This window comes from Odocoileus virginianus, chromosome 2 (assembly GCF_023699985.2).
Source record: "Odocoileus virginianus isolate 20LAN1187 ecotype Illinois chromosome 2, Ovbor_1.2, whole genome shotgun sequence".
Taxonomy (NCBI): domain Eukaryota; kingdom Metazoa; phylum Chordata; class Mammalia; order Artiodactyla; family Cervidae; genus Odocoileus; species Odocoileus virginianus.
Window position 1 is genome coordinate 23,321,763 of NC_069675.1, and position 6,838 is coordinate 23,328,600.

Sequence of the window (6,838 nt, forward strand, 5' to 3'; positions counted from 1 at the left end):
TCATCCATATTATTCCACTTGTCAATACTTCATTCATTTTTGCTGCTGAGTAGTATTCTGATTATCCCTCACTGTATAAAAAAGAAAACTATGAAAATAAGCAACTCCTCTAAGACCATACAGTAAAGGACGAGATTCAAATGGAAGTCTGCCCAACACAAAATCCCCAGATTTTCCCACTATTCTCTTTTGTCTTTCTAACTGAGGAACAGCTCTACATATATGTTCAGAATGGGAGAGATACAGCATCCCAGAGTAAACTGAATATAGTAATCACACAAAAAAAGGAATGTTGTATAACTAGAAAGGATGTCACTGTCCTACCCACCCCTCCCATACTACCTGCTCCCAGAAGTACCACCTCAACTCTTGGGCTTCCCTCATCCAAAGAGGAACTCCAGGGCTCCAGGGCTGCCGGGGTACATGGAGATCACCATGTACAGGCCCTAAGCTCTAGGTAGAACCCCATCTTCTAGGCCAAAAGGGAAGGGAGTATGTGAGGCAGCTGATGGGAAGGGGTCAGTTTTATAGTAGGGGAGCGAGGCATCCAAGGAATTATGAAGACCTCATTAAACTGGGTTATTTATTTGACTTCCCCTGCTAGCTGGATTTTTTAATAGAAATAGAAGAAAAATAACAAGGAGGAAGTGTAAAAGGAAAGGTAAACAACCCTTTCTTGACTCATTCTTCCCCTCATTCTTGGAAGACAAAAACTTAATAGGATTTCAAGACTCTGTGCTTCCACTGCAGAGTACATAGGTTCAATTCCTGGTCAGGCAACTAAGATCCCACATGCTCTGTGGCCCAGCCAATAATAACAGTTATCATTAAAATAAAAAAAACTTAATATACCACATTCTCCCATAATCCTTAACATATTGTTGAAGATGAATTAATAACAACAAAAACAATAATAACTAGTGTTCATAGATTTCTTGTTATGTGACAGGCACCAAGCAAGAGAATTCAATTTTATTTTACTAACCATAAAGCCAATCCTCAGAAAATATTAAGTGCCTTGTCCAAAGTCACACAACCAGAGAGATGAAGTTATGCCCAGAGTTCAAATCTCTGGGTCTCAGTCCAGTGTTCTTCCCATGACTCACATGGATTCCAGGCTGCCCTAAACCCAACCACCAACACACACTTCACCATCACTGGTCCATCACAGGCTCACCCTAGGGTATATGTTGACTTAGGTCCTTCACTTTCAGACCCGACACCTTATCTTACCCCATCAGCACAAGTCATTCTGTGTTCCCCACCCTCAAAATACTGTTCAACACCTGAGTCAACTTTAAAGATAATCTGACAAACCAATTCTGTAGCAAAGAGTTAATATTATAATGTTAATAATTTTAATGATTCTTCTCAGGTACCAGCTGGGGCTTAAGACGACAGTGCCTAAAAGAATGATGGAAATGATAGGCAGGACTGGGATGCAGAGGTTTTCCAAGTCTGGTCTTTACACATATGAGTGTCACGGATTTAGAGACTCTAATTCCAGGCAAGCTACTATTCTTCTTTCAGGGGGGCCAACTCTGGCTGAAGTGACCTTTTGGGCAGAAGAAGGGAAAGAGTAATCATAACAGTTGAATAATAATAATAGGAGACAACATTTATAAACTACTATATGTTAGATATTTTTACCAGTATTATCTCAATTAATCCACAGTTTCATTAAGTAGGTGCTATTGTTTAGTCCCCCTTACAGATGAAAAACAGAGACAGAGAGGGTAATCTGATCATCATGTCAAGTCTTTCAAACGCCACAACACTCATTCTTAACGAGTTCCCAGACCTCCACCAGTTATCACTCATTATGTACCCATTATGTGCCTGGCACTGTGAGACCTATAAGCATATCAATTAATTGAAACTTCACAGTAATCCTCTGAGGTAGGTTATTATTATTACGCCCATTTTATAGATGAGACCAAGCAGGAAAGAAAGGAAACTGGCTTAACTGTAAAGCTGGAAGCCAGCCCAGGAAGTCAGCCCTGGGCGTCTACACTCTCATCCAGACTCAGTCAGTCAGTCAGTCAGTCGCTCGGTCGTGTCCGACTCTTTGCGACCCCATGAACCGCGGTACGCCAGGCCTCCCTGTCCATCACCAACTCCCGGAGTTTACTCAAACTCGTGTCCATCGAGTCGGTGATGCCATCCAGCCATCTCAGCCTAGCTGTTATCTATTCCAGTCTAGGTCTTTCTCGAGGACTTCGGGCGGCAACAGTGCCAAAAGGCCACCTGGGGGCGCCATCCTCCCTGGACTGGAGAGGGGGTGGGGAAGCCGGGCTTCGCCCAAGCAGCCCGGGCCCCGCCCCATCCCACAGCAGCCAATCAGAAGCCCCGCTGACAGCGGGGCGCTCACTGCCGTGGAGAATGGGTAATTCTCTTAAGGACGTCTGGTTTCCAAACAGGTAACGTGACGCACACCTGACGGGAAGTCGCCACTGGAGTCTCTCCCGGGAAGAGAAGGCTCCAGACGTTTTTACCTGACAAATTCTCTAGACGAAGATGCTCTGCCCAGCTCTCCTACAGCGGAGAAGGCGGCAACCAAGCCGGATAGTCCTTTACGTATTTATCATTTCCGCCAATCGCCGCTCTGCCTTCCCAGACGGTCCCTTACCATTTGAGCCTCCGAGGCGCAGTTTGCCCCTGACGCTCGTCCAGGGTGAGGAGGGACTCTTTGTGGCCCGAGCCGGGGGCAGAAGCTGAGCCCTCGACCCCGCGGGGATGTGCGATTCTGTAAGTTGGAAAATCTGCAGAAGAGCAACCACAGACAGCGGCCGCCACATATCTTTGCCGGCGCTGCAGTGGGCCCCTGGCTTGGTTCTGACCCAGAATTTTAGATTGAGGCTTCATTCATGCATTCCCAAGGGCTTCCACGTGCAGTCACCCCTGCTCTAGCCTCGCTCACTGCCACCTTTCAGGATCCCACACAAAATGTCACATCTTCTCGTTGCAGGGACTCCTCTGCGAGCGCCTTTGGAACTTTGTAAATAACACACTGCAGCATGTACTGCACTGTTCCATCATTTGTTACTCCCACATTGGCCTGAGGGTAGAGACCAGATTTTAAGCGTCTTTGCACTAGGCAAGTTATTCGAACTCTGGGCACGACACGTTTCTAAATTGTTAAATGGGATAATAGTACCTCCTGCCTAAAGTATTTGCATTAAATGAATACTTGCAAAACGCAAGTGTCTTGCACACAGCAGATGCTCAGAAAATGTTTACTCCTGTTATTTCTTCCTATGCCTGGTGTAAGCCTACAATAAGTACTCAGTAGGGGTTAGAATCCGTTTCACATACTCATTCTTGGAGGTTCAAATCTTGACTTCCTCAAAACTGCTGCAAGAAGGGGATGGTAAACTTTATTTCGATATAGATAAAGTACTTTAATGGGTTCCCTGTAGCTCAGCAGTAAAGAATCCGCCTACCAGTGCAGGAGAACCCGGGGTGGGGAAGATACCCTGGAGAACAAAATAGCAACCTAATCCTGTATTCCTGCCTGGGAAATCCTATGGACAGAGGAACCAGGTGGGCTACAGTCAATGGGATTGCAAAGAGTCAGACACCGTTTCGCTGCTAAACAACAACAACAACATAGTACTGCAACATGTTTTTGAAGCTGACAACAGCACTCTGGAGCCAGAACCTGGGCTGAAGTTATGACTGTAACTTGCTAGCTGGATGACCATGGAAATTATCTTAAAAGTTCTTTAGTTTCTCAACTGAAGTGGGGATGATAATAATATCAGTCCCTACTTCATAGGGTTGTAGTGCATGCAAGCAAGGCATGAGAAGTGCTGAGAACAGTGTAACAAGTTCTCAATTTTCTCCTTCTTTCCTATTCCAATTTCACTTTGGGAGCAAGGGCAAGGATGAAATGGCACAGCATAGTTTTGTATTCTCTACCTTACACTTTAACTTTTGCAAAGTACATTTGTATATTATCTCATTTAACACTTAAAGCAACCCAGTAAGTTTCAAGGCACTTACTGGTTTGCTAGAAGCCCAAAGCACCTTTTAGGTACAGTTTTACATATATGCATTTGGAAGAAAGTTCTTTATTGTTGTAATTTAACATTTATTCTACAACTTGTTTTCTTCACTTTACAGTACATCTCGGAGATCTTTGTATGCCTATTTCCCTGTTTCTTTTTAATTACTGCACAGTCCTTCATACCTGAATTCATTTAACCATTCCCCTATTGTCTCACATTCTAATTTTTCAAGCAAAATTCTGTTGAGTCTCCCTCAAGGTCCAAGGCTTTGATTGTTCAGACTCTGAGCAGTCTCCAGGCCCAAAGACACAGGTCACCAGGAAATGAAATCCTTACAATCACAATTGCTCCAAATTTCTCCCAAGCCACTCTATCCAGCAAGCTGTGGGATGTGAGTCCTTCCTCCCAGTGAGGAAAGGATCAGGAGCGGGTATCCACATAGGGTTGCAAAGGGCTGACGATGACTTTAACCTTCAGTGGGACTGACAGAGGGGGTCTCTCAGAGGGCCCCTCCCCAAAGCTAAAGGTTTCTCAGCACCTCTGCCCTCATTGCTACCGCATCCAGGCCCCTCGCACACTTTGCACCCTAAAGTCATACCCTACTAACATGTTTAACTGCATCCTCTCCACCAGCACACCAGAAAAGACACAGTGTTCTATTGTCAGTTGCACCATTATTCCAAGAAAGCTCTCCAGAAATTCTGGCAGAGTTCCCAGCCCAGCAATTTCTAAGGGATCAGGCTCAGTTAGGAGAAAAAAGGAGCGCAGGAAGGTACTCATCAGGACACAGGGGACCCTGAGACATACAGTTCTAAAATACAGCTCTACAACCAAGAAAGTTGCTTACCTTCCGTGAGCCTCAGTTTCTTCGCTTGTCTAAAAGACACAGAGGAAGGAGAGGGAAGATCCAGGACACATAAATGGAGGAAGGGGGGCACGCAAGCATTTCGAGCAAAGCTACCAGGGAATGACGAGAGGGAGTGACCAGATCCTGCACTAGCCCCTTGGCGATGGATGGAGATGCTCATGGAGCACAGCTCAGCATGGGAGTCTCCTGTCTCCCATCCTGCAAGAAGTTGAGAAACAGGACTATGTCTTGGGATATGTCAAGGCTGTGGCCAAGTCTCAGCCCACATAAAGTGCTCTCTCCTCAGCCTCTGGAAGATTCTGTAAACCCATAGATGCAGTCTCACATAGGGCACAGGCTACGATCTGCTTACCCCACTATGCAGTCCACTTTCTTCCTTAGGAACAGAACCATGATTTACAGTTGGGAATCATTGCCTTTGGGAACAAAACTACATTTCCCAGACGCGTTTGCAACTATGTTTCTGCCAGTGAGATGTAAGAGGGAGTTCTGTGGGGCTTTCCTGGGAAGCACGGTGAAGGCTGCCCTGGACTCCTTTTGTTTTCCCCCCTCTTTCCCTCTGCCCCTCTTTCCTCCTTCCTCTGTGGAATGAGATGACTGAGGATGGCTAACGATGGGCCTTGAACTGCTTACCACCAGACTTTGATGTGAGAAAATTTAAAAACCCTTATGTGTTTAAGTGACTGCCATTTTTGGCTTCTTGCTATATGTAGCCTAGCCTAATTTCTAACTGAGAAGTGTTTCTTCCCTGAGGTTCAAGATTTGGTGGAAAGAAAGCAACTTATATCACACTGATTTTTTTTTTTTTTTTAAGAACAAAGCAGAGGAATTCAAGTCTATTACTGGCTCAACTACCTTAACATTACGTACACTTAGAACATTCTTATGACTGGGTCAGGCTGACCTGCACAAAATTAACCCTGGGCTCATGAAACACTTTAGGCCAAAACACACAACATACACTCTGCCAAAACCACACGCTGGCATGGCCTTGACATTCTAGTTCTGTGTAGGGAAAAAAAACGTAATATTCTGCAGAAAAAGATTCTCAGCACAGGCACACTCCTGTACATTTTTGTCAGTGACAGTATTCAGCTCAGTCTCTAAACCAAACTCTTGGTAACGGCTTCTTTTGAACAGAATCCAGCCACGGTAGAGGTCCCTGAGGAATGTTCCAGCATTCACAGCTGACTTCTGGCTCAAAGCCTTCAGAATTTCCAACCCCTGTTTCTCTTTCAGAGGAATTCTGCCAGCCCCTTCCTTAGTAAACCTTTTGCAAGCCTACCCTCCAGGGGACACTGTGGGAGGGAACGCTTGTTCCAGAGCTGTGGTTCGCCAACCTGAGAAGCCTCAGAATTACCTGGAGGGCTTGTTATAATACAAATTGGGCTCTAAACCCAGAGTTTCTGATTCAGTAGATCTGGGTGGGGGCCCAAACATTCAAAGCTTTAATAAATTCTCCAGTAACACTGAGGCTGTCAATTCAGGGACCACATTTTGAGAACCACTCTCCTAGAGAAAGCAAAGTTCTCCAGGCTACCTCTTTCAGGCATTCAGGGAATTCCCAGTAGACCTTGGTGGTGGCCTCTGCACAGTTGCCCTGAGAATCTGTCTGCCAGCACCTCTGTCTGCCTTCGCAGCCCCAGAGTCCCCCTCAGGCCCCTCAGGGAGAGTTCATTCCCCCTGGGCCACTGAGCCAGGCACCCACCTCCACAGGCTCTTCCTCCTGTGAGTTCTCCCTTACAGTAGCGGAGGGGAGATGGAATTAGATAACTTATTTTTCCTTAATGCCTAAATATGTTATAAATTTGTATGTTGCTTTTATAATGAAATGACTGAAAAAAAAGGTAAAGGAATGCAGACTCATTTGGAAATATTCATTAATAACTAATATTTATTAAATAGTTACTCTGTTCCAGGTCTGATACTAATGCTCATTTAATAACAGTTGCCGTATTTC

At 45.2% G+C, this 6,838-nt stretch overlaps 1 long non-coding RNA gene across 2 annotated transcripts in view; it reads right to left on the reverse strand.

The window, feature by feature from the left end:
• LOC139037084 (uncharacterized) overlaps nt 1–2,553 on the reverse strand; it is a 486,748-nt gene extending 484,195 nt beyond the window's left edge. For both annotated transcript variants that reach the window (XR_011489880.1, XR_011489883.1), the window contains exon 1: nt 2,496–2,553. This is a non-coding gene — a long non-coding RNA (uncharacterized lncRNA). The remainder of the gene's footprint in view (nt 1–2,495) is intronic.
• Nucleotides 2,554–6,838: the final 4,285 nt, after the last annotated feature.